We start from the raw sequence: 11,572 nt of genomic DNA, 5'->3' as shown, positions 1-11,572 counted from the left end.
TATGCCTGGGAATGTATGTTAGAAGGAATAATGTGAAAAATTTATACAGGCTGCTGGGTTCTAAATTAATCACTAAGAAGGAAGTTGTGGGTGTCTTTAGTTCAGTGAAAAATTCTGGTCTCTGTGGAGCAGCAGTCAAACTGAACAAGGGGGTAGGCTGCATAAGGAATGGAATAGAAAATACTACCAAAAATGGCAATTCCTTGAAGTCATGGTACACCACATTTGGAATACTGAGTTCAGTTCTGGTTCACCCTGACAAATAATACAGCATACCTAGAGAGGATTCAGAAATGAGTGTTACTAACTTTTAGAGTACATTATGGCAGAGGCTAAGAGCTTACTAGGATAAGACACGAATAGGAATAAAAGATTTTAAAAGAGGCGGGGGGGCGCCTAAAGCCCTTAAACTTTATTCTTCAGACCACAAACCAACCTGTGATTCATAAGTGTTAAGAAGAAACGTTGATTATTTCGAGTTGTCCATAACATGTTTTCTTGCTTTTTTCCTTTAAGCATCTGGTACTGATCTTGATCAGAGAGGATGTAGAACTAAAATTGATGACTGGTCCAATTGCAATTCCTCAGTTAGGTTTCTCCAGGAAGGAGGAATAATGAAAAGCTATTTTGATAAAACTTGAATTAAGACAGAGCACACCCAGTTACTGCTGTAGGAGGAGAAATCCCTCAAGTAAAGATCAGTCTTCAAGGACAGAAAGCATTATACAGAAGTAGCAGGCTCCATCTGCTTACAACCTAAAGCTACTTTTTACCTACAACAAATTTAAAATGCATGTTGAAGCATGCTGCTAAAAAACTCTGCCAGGCAAGTTTCTTTCCCTGAAATAAATACAAAACACCAATCATGTGGTGGTTTCCAGCTCTTGAACTTCAGCTCCCTTTCAATTCAGGAGCATTTCCCCCACTCTCCATTTTCTGATACTTTTGTCCCCCATTTCAAAAATTGCAAGTAAGGCTTATAGTACTTCCTTTGAGAAATTAAGCTGGAGCCTAATCAAGCTGTCAGAAACCTTTTCCTGATCTTCAGCCTATGTTTTCATCTTCATAACATTCATGATCCATGTATTATCCTAAAAATAATTCCTCTCTAATCCTTACTGTTACAGAGAATATCTTTAGAAGAAAGAGGCAGCAGCTTCCCACTTGTTTGACTCTTAAGCTTTTGCTCAAATGACTATTCTGTGAAGGAAGCAAATTGGAAATTCTCTCGAGTGGGGCAATGAATTTCCAGATCACTGCATGCTACTATGAAGTGGCTCTTACAGTTTCTACATGGTCGTACACATAAGTACCAGATATATTTGAATGTGAACACAAACAGATGGGTGAGAATTTCTCAAATCCCACATAAGTAACTAGGTCCAATAAAATTATGGAAACATTTTAGAATTGTATTTGAAAGCTGTTCTTTAGCGAAGGTTCTGATTATAGAATTGGATCCTCCTCTGTATGAACTAATGCTTTCCCATCACAAACATCAATCTTAAAATATACAGTAGAAAAGGAAAAACTGGGAAGAAAAAGGCATAAATATCTCCACAAATGCTTGCTCAAACAGATTGAGAATTTCTGTTCATGTGAAAACAAGGAGTCTTTCTGGCACCTTAGAGACTAACCAATGTATTTGGGGATAAGCTTTCGTGGGCCAAATAAATTGATTGGTTAGTTGGTTAGTCGCTAAGGTGCCAGAAAGACTCCTTGTTTTTGCTAATACAGACTAACACGGCTAACGTTCTGAAACCTGTTCACGTGAAGTCTCCATAAAGGAATAGTGTTATGTTTTCAATTAATCCAATATTCACTCCAATTTATTAAGATGTCTTTATGCTACCTTCCATGTGGGTAGCTAGCTGTAAATGGGGAATGGAATGCAATGCACAGCAGTGAGAGAGCAGTCTCTTTTGTGTCCAAGATAATAAGCAAGAAACCCTTATTCAGGCTCCTTTATGTATAAAGTAGTAAGGGTATAAGACAAATGTTGAAGATACTTTCCACATGCCCATTAAAGGACGTAGCATTGACAATTACATTGTCAGGAGGGATGGAATAACAAAGCAGTTTAGGTGAAAAAATATCACTTCAGTTCATTGCTAGTTTCTAATTTTGATGCCTGTAGTATTCCTTCCACTGTATACCTATATTAGATCTAGAATGGCACTGACTTCCTCCTGCACTACTGAAGTCAATGGTAGTTTTGTTACTGACTTCACTAGTAACAGGATTAGATCTTGAGTGAGAGCCCAGTGCCTTGCTCCCCGTATCCCCCATAACAAAACTAATATAAAGATTAAGATCCCAGGCCAACCATCTTCTCAAAGTCCCCAAATGCATGGCTGTGGAAATCATGGGGGATTCCACATTAACTTCTCAGAAGGCCCTGTGACACTTAAGGTTAGTGCTGAAAAGAGGCACTGCATACAAAGTAGCTGTGCAGGGAGATTTGACCATACATTTTGCAGTATTTTTGCTTTCTTATCTTGTCAGGTAGTCAGTCAAAACAGGTGTTTTCATAATCCCACAGCTGCCATGGTGGCTGGTAATTCAAGGGGTTTGCCACCTGTATACAGCAGCATAGATTAAAAAAACATTTTGCAGATGTTTCTGACTTGATTCACCTAACACACAAAAGGAATGGTTAAATACACACAGATTGTAAAATTGTTTTATCAACCCCTGCATTTTCCTTCAGTAGATGTTTGTATGGCCAGCACAATGTAGCCCCTTATGTTGTTTGGGGTCTCTGAGCTCTACTGCGACACAAATCACTAGTAGGAGGTTATTTCTGGTACTATGCACAGTGTTTCAGGAAAAGTTAGGCCAGTACTAAAAATCTGTGATAGGATCCCACTTATTTAATGATGCTGTGCTAATACTGTTCTAAAAAACACTGTCTCTGGCCAGACTATATTTCCACAGATGCTATTCTACTAGAACCAACTATGATTCACCTGGCTCTGAGATGTGCCACATCAAAGTGATCCAGTCACATCTCACAAACTGCCCATGGTTATTCGTAAGTAAACAGATGGTTGAGAAATGTCCAAAGAAAAAATATATGCTGTATAATACAGAGAAACTTTCTTAATATAAGGCATTGGGGAATTTTACAACCATTTTAAAGCTTTGCTGTCAGGGAGGGTCACACTTGTGGACATCTTAATACATCTGTAACCTACTTTGTGAACAATGTCACATCTTTAGAGTAAATTCCTTGAAGCATCAGTGCGTAACAGAACTAAGGTCAATCAAACTACTAGTGCAATTTGCATCAGTGCAACCACCTCAGTGCAAGCTCCTGACCAAAGACACGCTGTACAGTTTACTCACAGGAATTACCATCCTGGATCAAAGACAATGGTCCATCTCATCAAGAATCCTGTTACCACTCATGGCCAGCACCAGATGCTTCATACGTGGTGCAAGAGAACCTGCCGTAAAGAGTTAACCTGTGCACAGGGAAAGTTTCTGCTAACCCTCCTGTTGATACCAGCTAGCACTGAGGCATGAGGGTTTATAATAGTTACAAAACAAAGAGTTTGGAAAGGATATAACTTGGATATTCTTGTTTATGTAAACATCTAATCTCTGTAATGGGTGCATTCATCTCTTGCAAGCACCCTGGTCGACTGTGTGCATGCCCGCAGTTTTTCCTCTTCTCACAGAACCCCCCCTCCCCCATTGGCCACTGTACTTGTCAGGTTGGTCTTTGATGACTCAGCCCTTTGGCCAAGTCATTCTCTGTCCATGTGCAAAACAAACCCCCCCCTTCCAGGGTACATAATCCAGAAAGTTCTGCAGCCCTCCCTGGGCTCAGTCTTCTAAAACAGCCCATCACAGCACCCTCAGTTGGGCATGTCCTTCTCTGTAGCCTTTCCTGGGCTCAGTCCTGCAAAGGTTCCTGCTCTCAGTGGAGCAGCACCCCCAAGGCCTCCTCCCTGGAGACTCTTTGCCTTCATTTGAGTCCTCAGTGTCCCCAGCTGAGCCACTCCTCTTGAACTCAGTTGGCTGACCATAGCTCCCCACTGACTCAGTCCTGGTAGTGCAACCCCTTTCCCTGGTGTGCCACACTTCTAATTCCCTTCCTAAAACCATAGCCTCCAGTAGGGGGCCTCAGGGCCTAGTCCACCCCCCTCCCACACACACACACTCTCTCTCTCATAACTTAGATGCCCCAGCATTCCTGGAGTAGGTAGCAAGTAGCCAGACTTCCAAAGAAAATGGAATTGATTATCATATTGAGTTACATGTCAGACATATCCACCTTAATTGGAAATTACTTGGGAGTATATTTCTCTACCTATTTGGAGTGCTATAAAGGATACATGTTTGAGAAGCACAGAAGCTATTGTCAGAAACCTCCAAGGGAAGCCTGTTAACAAATAAAATGTATCATTCTCATGGTTTTCTTTCTTAGAGTTTTATCCTGCTGCCCACCACCATAGTATCTAAGTGTCATCCACATAAAAACCCATAGCAAAGACCCTTAGGATCTGTTAGAAAACTGTGTAATAAATGGTGTTAGTCAAATATATATACTAAACAGTGTTGGAGAAATGAATATTATATATAGTTTTATAAGAAAATATAAAGGAACTTTTGATTTTTGTAGGTCTCTCTGTTGACGCAGCATTTCAGAACTTAGCTGAAACGGTTTCACAGTTGTGTAAATCATGAAATCTCATTTGTGTGTCTGATCTATACATTCCTTGGTCTGTGCTAACAGTAGGGTGAAGCAGAGTTTCATAAGGGAACTGTAAGCTCCAGCTGCTCGCATCCCTCCTATCAAGACAAGCTAATAAATAAAAACCCAAGGCCACAAAAACAGACTAGTAAGAAAAAAAAACCTCAGTGGAGCCAGTGTGGTTGACAGCACAGACTAGATGTCACAAATAGACAAAGCAGGATAAACAAAAATGTATTAGTTTAGGTTAGTTATCGTGATTTATGCATGAAAACATTTTCATTAAGGGATTAGAATAGATATGTACACAGATGAGGTAATTTAATAAACTCAGTCTGCAAAGTAATGGAATAGGAGATAAAAAATAGGTGATTGACAACAAGAGATTCGAAAAGACATGGACCAAACTCAGAGACAAGAAATTTGAAAAAAATCACCGACCCCAGAAGAGGTAACTTGATTAGTTATCTTTCTCACCATGTATATATAATTCATAGGTGGTAACAGCATTGTCTTAAAATGTACAACATAAAGGCTAAAAGAAACTGTTTAAGTCTAAATGGAAGTGGAACTTCTTTTTCATCCAATAGGAATTAATGGAGTCTCTGGCACATGTTCCTTTTCAGGATAAAAACTTTGGGCTGAAGTTTTTGTCTGATTAACAAAATCTAAATAATTTCCTTTTTTTGTTTGTTTCTTTTTGAGTGCACCCACAGGAGCAGCTTTTCCACTGACAGTGAGCAGTGCACCATAGGGAGCTATCCCACTGTGCAGCTGGCCACAGGGTGTTTTGGGAAGGGTTTGCAATGCCTCATGGGGGCAGGTTCAGCATCACATGATGCACATTTCTTAATCCCATCATTCCATGGGCATCCTACTAGCTGCTTTTCAACTGCCTGGTAACCTGCTAGCCAGTGATCTGTGTCAGAAAGCATGGTTCCTGCACTGCTCTTCATAGAATCACAGGGTTGGAAGGGACATCAGGAGGTCATCTACGCCAACCTCCTTCAGTCTTGGGCTGTGCGTTTTGAACACAAGGCTACAAGAGGAGCTCAACGAGGAGGCTATTCACTACTACCCTGACACCTCTTGGCCTTGTAGAAGCAGCACGTCTGTAGCTCCGCACTAAAGGCAACTATTTGCCTCCCTTGCCTTCTTCTATTACTGTTGCAGCTCTTTTTTACATGGCACAGTTGCATGTCCCTAACGTAGCCCTTCTTCTCCATACCCAAGCAAGTTCCTGTGGCTGGAGTGGAGCCGTTACTGCCATCTCCTCTCCTCACAGACCCAGGAGTTCCACCACTTCCTGTGTACTCCAGGTAGGAGCGAGTTTGCTGTGTGGAGCCGGTCTGCTCATCTGGGCAGTTGCTATGTGAGCTCTCCACACCAAGCAGACAGGAAAAGCAAGTTCAAAACTTCCGGGGGCTTTTAACAGGGGAGAGGTTTTCACCTGTCTACCTGGATGCAGGGCAGCAGAGTGCAAAACGGTGACCAGAGTGGCCATGGTGGGAACTGTGGGATACCTCGTGGAGGCCACTTAGGGCAACGTAAGCAACGCAGTGTTTACACTGACACTGTGTTCGCTCTAACTACGTCAACCTAAGCGCCACGCCTCTCATCGAGGCGGTTTTATTATGTCAGCACAGAAAGCAAATTAAAATGACAGGACGAGCATTGCAATGTGTTCATCTCTATAGTTAGGTCAACGTACACTGCCTTATGTGGACAAAACTGTGTAGTGTAGACATGGTCTTAGTGATGCAAGTAAAGTCAGATGCTGCATTCAAAAAGATCAAGTATGACTGTCTTTATCACTGTCTGATCTTCCATTCATGTTCGACTTGGGTGGGTAAACTACTACTGAAAAGTCTCTGGCTGTAAGTGAATCTTGGACCATGTCTACACGATACAGTTTTGTGTAGTGTGGATGCGCTCCGCTGACACAAGCAGCATAGTGTGGACATGCAACAGCAGTTTAATTACAGTGGTGGCTGTACACTGATGTGACTTAAGTCGACTTAACTTTGTAGTGTAGACAGCCTTAGAATATAAAATCTTAACAAAAACTCTCTGTAGTTTTACACAGTGACGGATAAAACAAGCATGTAAATGAAGTTACCATTCCTGAAATGGTCACTTTTCAAAAGGTGAGAGTGCTGAGAACTAGGATACTGTGAAATACATTTAAACAGGAGCAGATTAGCAGGACTAAAGTTGTAGGGGGTTAACATCCCCAAGTTGTTTGATGAAACTGTGGAGTTTATAGGCCAAATAAAAACTCAAAAGCTAACTCTTTAGTTTAGCAGAATGTAATTGAAATGGTCTGATCTATCACAATATTAGTGATAGTGTCTTGATGCATAAATTTATTTTTCTTGAGCTGGTACTCAAACAATTTTACAGGAGCATGTTACAATGTATAAAAATCAGACGTTCAAAGAGAAATCAGAGTACAGTGTAGATACAAATCCTTCACATCCAGACTGAAACAAATTCAGAACAGCTTTTCTTTGCTCCTGTTAATGATTTAGTCTTAATTTAGGGTATATACCAAAGATATGTATTTGTTCCTGGAAGAAATATAGAAATTCTGCTTGTTGCATGTGACTATGTCATTATCCAAAAAGAAAGTTTTAGCTTTGAATAAAGCTAATATTAAATGTGTTTATAGCGTTTTACTGATTTTCAGTTTTAGAATAAATAATCTCGTCAAAATGCATACTGGAGAACGTGAGCATCAATCCCACTTCCTCAACAGACACGCTAAGAAAACATGCTACCCTGTGAGCTAATTCCCCTTTTCTCAAAAGTATTCCAAAGCAGTTTGTAAACAGAAAACTGTGTGCTAATCCAGTGTATGATATTCTACTCTAACAGTTCATATTTCAACTGTACATAACTTCAGTGTTATTCCTGTTGTGTTGGTCTTTCTACTCACAACAGAAAAAAATGTACTGTTTATCTAGCTTCCAACAGTAGACAGTAAAAGTTTTTAATATGTTGCAAAATACCTTGTTCGCCTCAGTAGGCTCAGTCCTTTTTAGCCTTGGAGACTCAGGTTTGGGGCAAGGCAAATCCTTATAGGTAGCACAGGCTCCTGCTACTCCTCTCCTCAGTCAGTCCCTTGTGCTTGTTTTCCTTTCCTTCCGGGGAGCGAGTGCAGCCTCCCTACTGGGAAGGTCTGGTGTCTTGCTACAAACAGCCTACTGGCAACATCCCTGCTCCCCTCACTCTCCCCCTCCTACCACCCAGGGGAGGGTTTAAAAAGGTCCCAAGTAGTTGGAGTCAGCTGAACCTAATTGGTTCCCTAGCAACCCCTTTTCCAGCGGAACCTTATTGCCCCTTGGTTCTCTCTCCTCAGTGGATAGGGAGGGGCTTTTCAATTCCCTGGGACTAATTACTACCCCTCTTTTGTAGCTGTTTGTCCTGAGTTTACCACAAATATTATTTACTTATTTCTTTACAACTGCAGTGTTTAGTATTTCATTTTGGAATTAAGCGATGGGGGAAAAATGAGAACAGCAGAAAAGAAGGTTTTTGGGATATGTGTAATCGTTTAAAGAGTTCTGATTACGTTTTAGAGTTATTTTTATTAAATAATCAATGGGACAAATCATTTTGTATTAATTGATTTCCCAACAATAAAAATCAAGTAATTAATTGTGTTTTAATAGCTTTGTTTGTGTATGAGACTTCTTCAGATAAATAAATATTAATTGCATTTTCTTCTGTTTGTTGTACATACAAGTCTTGAAAAATAAGAAATGCAAATTAAAACAAAAAACATCACATACAAGAATACCGAAGAGTAAAGAAAAAAAGTTTTGTAATTAATTGCTATTTGCTCCCTTCCCTGACACAGCCAAAAAAAAGTTCATGGAGAATGCGGGCATCGATCCCGCTACCTCTCACATGCTAAGCGAGCGCTCTACCATTTGAGCTAATTCCCCAGCTGTATGAGCCATGGAGTAGGTTGTTCATAAAATGTTTTCAAGCAGTTGTCCTCAAATACTGCAAGCTCTCCAATCAGAGAATAAAATAGTGTCTGATGATTCACCATTGAGCACTAGCAAGGACTCCCAGATACTTACTCAGCCTACTCAGGAAGTACAGTTCTTTCAAAGACTACAATGTTTCTGTCACCTCTGAGAGGCTGTGTCATCAAGCTGACCAACTGTGATCTTCACCTGCTCTCATCCTTTTGTCTCTTCAATTCCTTTTTCCACATTCAAAATGGAGTGTTCTATTGTTTAAAAGCAAGCACATCTGATTACTCTCATTGCAGGCTATATTTTGACCCTAGAAATCTGCACAGCATTGCTTTAACTGGTTTCTTGAGCACTGAGGTTTACCAACATGCATCTTATTCTCAGAATAAAACACAATGTAACAGTTAGCGTCACTGGGTTAATATTCTTTGATCAATAGAAAAATCTGCAACCACTCTCAGTCAGTCTCCCCAGCCACTACTATCACAAGACCACAGGAGGGGCTCTCTTTTTGGGAATTAACATCTCAATTACAGTGGTTGCACAAGAAAAGTTTCTTCTATTTTTGAAAAGACATGCCAGTTTGAAAGACATTCTATATATTTAAGATAGAGAATACTACGAGCACACAGTTAATGGATTGACTAAATGTAATTGTAAATGAGATATCATCATTGAGCAGGTCCCTGGCCCCACACCCACGGCCCTGCCCCGCCTCTTCCCACCCCTGCTCCACCCCCGCTCTGCATCTTCCCGCTCAGTTCCGCCCCCTCCCTCAAGCACACCGTGTCCCAGCCTCCTGCACGCCACAAAACAACCATTCACAGCAGGCAGGAGGCGCAGGGACGGACGGGGAGGCACTGATCCGCTGGGCCCGCCAGTAGGCGGGAGGCGCTGGGGAGAGTTAGGGGGAGCAAATAGTGGGGCTGCTGGTGGGTGTTGGGCACCCACCATTTTTTCCCCTTGGGTGCTCCAGCTCCACCCCACCCACGGAGTCAGCGCTTATGGACCAGGTATGTTTCCAGTGCGGTCCCACAATGATCAATTCTTGGACCTACACTATTTAAAATTTTTATCAGTAACCTGGAAGAAAACAAAATCATCACTGAAAGTTTGCAGATGAGACAAAAACTATAAAAATAAAAAAATAATGAAAATAATGAATTGGTAAATTGGTAAATTGGGCACAAACAAACAATATGCATTTTAATACGGCTAAATGTAAATGTATTCTTCGAGGAACAAAGAATGTAGGCCATACTTACAGGATGGGAGATTCTATACTGGAAAGCAGAGACTCTGAAAAGGATTGGAGATTGTGGTGGATAATCAGTTGAACGAGGTCTCAGTATTAGATATGAAAATGCTCACATTCCATGACAATTGAACACATAGTTTACAGAAGAGTAAAATAATGTTAAATAATGCTAATCTGTTCCACCTCATAGTTAGCTGTAACATTGAGTACCTTTCCCAGAACTGAAGAACTTGAAAGCTTGTCTCTTTCACCAAAAGAAGCTGACACAGTAAGAGATTACCTCACTCTTTTTGCCTCTTTGATATAATGTTAAAGGTGTTTTTATGGACAGCAATTTCTCTTGGAATTGCCACACGCGTCCTGGTCACCTTGCTTTTTCCATGCTATAAGAACAGACACATGACACAACCCTCTGCCCTAACCATATTTGCAAATCGGATGACCTGATTAAAAAAATCATACCTGACATAGCTTTTACAAAAATAATATTTATACCTACTATAACTCAACCTATTATGCCTCAACTCAGCTGAATTGCATTATCCTTTGTACTGCTTTCAGAGTGTGAACATTCTTTCAGTACTTATAAAAGAAAATAATGTGTGCTGTCAAAATTATGTTTATCTTCCATAACCAGTTAAAAAATATAATTCAAGCATATTGTGCACACCCCTTTCTTAAAATGTGGTGGATTAATTTAATATGTACATGTATTTTGATCCCTTACAAAAATGTTAAGAGCAGGATGAATCTAGATTTTAAAAAGAAAATAAGGACAAGTGTTTAGAGGGGGTGAAATATCAGAGACAAAAATCACAAGCAACAAGTGGCAACTCTTGCTGTCCTTTTATTTAATTTTTTCAGCTGTCAAGAATTACCTCTCTCTTGTGTGCATGCACCAGTGATAATCTTCAAGAAAAGAGAATATTACAAAACCAATCTTTCCACAAAACAAAACCCCCAAAAAACCACTTTATAAAGTTAGAAAGCCTCAAGAAGTAACTTAAAATATGCATATTCTTCAGAACTGAAAAAATGGGTCCTTTTGAAATAAATATTCTCTGATTTAAAAAAAAGGTACTGGAGAATGTGGGCATCGATCCCACTACCTCTCGCATGCTAAGCGAGCGCTCTACCATTTGAGCTAATTCCCCTTCCTAGGGGGAAAAAATCAGGTCTCTCCTCAGTCACTGTTTTCTACACCTCATTACCAGAATGACTCAGCAGAAATGACACTGCAATGTGATCAGCCACCATAAATTCTGAGTTTCGAGCACAAGTTATTTCAGAATGAAACATTCTGCTTTGCAGCCAAGAGTAAGAAAACATAGTTCAAATTGTTAGCTGACTGGTAGTGGGACTAAAACCCATATTCTTTACCACAACAGACTCCAATGAGACTGCAGAAATTGTTTATTTTAGGACAAGTCCTGAGATCTTTACAAGCAAGCAAAAACAAACTGCTTTGGATTTTATTAATCTGAGTTTTGCTTCAGTAAAATATGAGTCAAGAGCTCAGCATTTGACTGTTTATAAATTATCTAACTGAGCTGTAACTGGATCACACGCCTTTTCAAAGAGGTCTGCGTATCCAAAAAAGTTGTAGACTCAACTGCACAACTG

General features: G+C 40.3%; 1 non-coding gene across 1 annotated transcript; it reads right to left on the bottom strand.

Moving 5' to 3' along the window:
• Positions 1–11,030: 11,030 nt before the first annotated feature.
• Positions 11,031–11,103, bottom strand: TRNAA-AGC (transfer RNA alanine (anticodon AGC)). The gene has a single exon. It is a non-coding gene; the product is annotated as a tRNA-Ala (tRNA).
• Between the last annotated feature and the right edge of the window lie 469 nt (positions 11,104–11,572).

The sequence above is a fragment of the Lepidochelys kempii genome, chromosome 2, assembly GCF_965140285.1.
Source record: "Lepidochelys kempii isolate rLepKem1 chromosome 2, rLepKem1.hap1, whole genome shotgun sequence".
Classification (NCBI taxonomy): Eukaryota; Metazoa; Chordata; order Testudines; family Cheloniidae; genus Lepidochelys; species Lepidochelys kempii.
The sequence above is the reverse complement of the archived record's forward strand: the minus strand, read 5'-3'. Positions and strand labels throughout refer to the sequence as shown.